This window comes from Moschus berezovskii, chromosome 2 (assembly GCF_049115385.1).
Source record: "Moschus berezovskii isolate FMDL1 chromosome 2, NW_MosBer_1.0, whole genome shotgun sequence".
Taxonomy (NCBI): Eukaryota; Metazoa; Chordata; class Mammalia; order Artiodactyla; family Moschidae; genus Moschus; species Moschus berezovskii.
In genome coordinates, this window is record NC_142461.1 from 138,300,441 (window position 1) to 138,302,899 (window position 2,459).

Sequence of the window (2,459 nt, forward strand, 5' to 3'; positions counted from 1 at the left end):
CATTGTCCCCGGTTACAGACATTCAGTTCTGAACCTCCTCACCATCAAGAGGACAAAATGGCACGCAAGCTGCACTGACCCAGCTCTTGAGCAGCAGAAGCTCATAACTGCAAAGGCTACACTGATTAAAAGATACAAATACTGTATCAAGTTCTCTGTATCAGTATCACAAGGTTTTAAAACTGATCCTTCACTAGAAAACACAAGCCAGTATTGGTTAAATTGAACAGAACGTGGGAACCTGCCAATTCGGAAGAGCCACTCCATGAAAACAAGTTAATACATGATATTAGAAAGGGGAGGAATATTTACTGGTACAGTGCTCTGCAATCTCTCAGTTTTGATTACAAAAGCAGGCCTTACAATACTGATTTCATACAATATGCATCATTTGCCAAATTTTAAGTTTGTCCTAGTTAGATGATAACATGTACTGCCGTTAGTCTTCCCCATAGATGTCATTTTTCTTGCGCTTCATTTCCTCAAAGTCAAACTCTGATCCCATCATCCTCTTATAGATGTCCTTAATGTCATCACAGGTCGTCTCAAAGTGAGTTGTTGCATCATAGGTACGGGATATAAAGATCTGGCTCTCTGTTCCCAAGTCTTTTGGTACAAGGAGATCACTGATGCTAACGAATTTCTGCTCAATTGGTTCCAAGAGCTCCAGGGCTGGTCTGATTTCCTTCTCGGGCTCCTTGTTCTCCACCATTGTGCTGGCGATGGCGATGTACTTGCCCTGTGCGGCCACGTTGTGTGCAGAGAAGATCATGCAGACGTAGATATCTGACTTCCGGTTAACTTGGTTCTGTGGAATAATGATCTGGCAGGAGTTGGCGTCGTTGGTGTTTTTGATGGGGTGGCTGAGGATACAGATGACTCTGATCACCTGGCCCACTTTTTCTACTCGATCTTTCACATAGCTGGGATCGCAGATGAGCTGCTTAGAGCGAGCAATCTCTCCTTCAGATTTTACACCAATCACCTTTCCACTCTGCATAATGATTTCTTCAATTGGTTTATTCAGCATGTAGGTACCTCCATAAATAGCACTTAGCCGGGCAAATCCCTGTGGCAGTTCTCCAAGGCCGTAGAGTGGATAAAGGTATGGGCTTTTGCCATATCTTGCCAAAGATTCGCTGTAAAGTTTAATCCTATTAATGGTTTCACAACATGGCTGATCTAAATAGTCATCAGTTCTGTAAAGTGCCAGGGCATGACCAGTAAAATCTATAACATCTTGGCCCAAGTCAAATTTCTTATACACCTCTCGCATTGATGTCTTCTTAGGATCAATGCCCTCAAAAGTTCGAGGATCGTTCTCATCCAAGTTGGCAACATATACCAGGAATTTTCTGAATCGACGTTTTTTCAAACAGCCCCATTAGGCTAGATGCCAGGGCTTCTGCTTCAGTGGAAGGAACCTTGTAGATCTTTCCTCCCTTATAAACAAAGCTCCCTTCAGTCACTTTGAAATCCAGATAGCGAGTGACCTCCGTAAAAAGCAGCATCTTAACCAGCTGACCATTTGCCATAAGGAACTTGGGGATTAAGTCAACATTCCAGTCTCTTCCTCTGCCCATGGACGCTGGTGGAGCTCCGGGTGTCTTAAATCTTTTGTATAAATCTTCCAGCGGTGTTACAGATGCACTCTCTCCTCCATGATATGGGTTTCTATCCACGTGAAGAACTTTCTTCCCATTCACTGACATTATACCTGACAGGATGCATTCCGCACGATCACGCCGTACTCCTCATTCATGGCGGGGCCGGGCGCGGACGGAGACCCAGAGAAGGCTCAGGGCTCTAGGGGTCTGGGGCTGCGGCCGCCCGGAGGAGGAGGCGGAGGCCGGGGGGCGAGCGCTCAGGCCGGACGGGGCCCGAGGGAAAAAGGAAGCGGAGGCAGAGGCTACGCCGAGCTGGCGAGCGGGGAGCCGGCCGCCACCTCGGACGGGAGAAGAACGGGGCGGGGAGAGAAGGGAAGGCAGCGAGGGAGCGATAAAAAGCATTTTGATGACTAATTTTATATGTCAACCTGACTGGGTTAGAAAGTGCTCAGATATCTGGTAAAACATTGTTTCTGGCTGTGCGTGTGAGGGTGGGTCTGGAAGAGATTAGCATTCGATTCAACAGACTGAATTTAAGCAACTACTCTCACCAGGCGTGATCTGATCTGTGGAGGGCCTGAATAGCATAAAAAAGTGAAGGACCAGTTAATTCCCTGTTATGAGCTGAAATGTCCATTCTCTACTGCCCATGACATCAGAGATCCTATCAGGCCTTTGGACTCTGAGGTTTACACCACTGGCTCCCCAGATTCTCAGGCCTTGAGACTTAGACTTCTTGATTGTCCAGCCGGCAGGCAGCAAACTGTGGGGCTTCTCCATCTCCATAACCCTATAAGACAATTCCTATAATAAATCTCCCCGGATACATATTTCTATACAACCTGTTAGTTC

General features: G+C 46.7%; 1 pseudogene; it reads right to left on the reverse strand.

Annotated features, from left to right (window-relative positions):
• Nucleotides 1–206: 206 nt before the first annotated feature.
• Nucleotides 207–1,762, reverse strand: LOC129538133 (rab GDP dissociation inhibitor beta pseudogene; annotated as a pseudogene).
• Between the last annotated feature and the right edge of the window lie 697 nt (nt 1,763–2,459).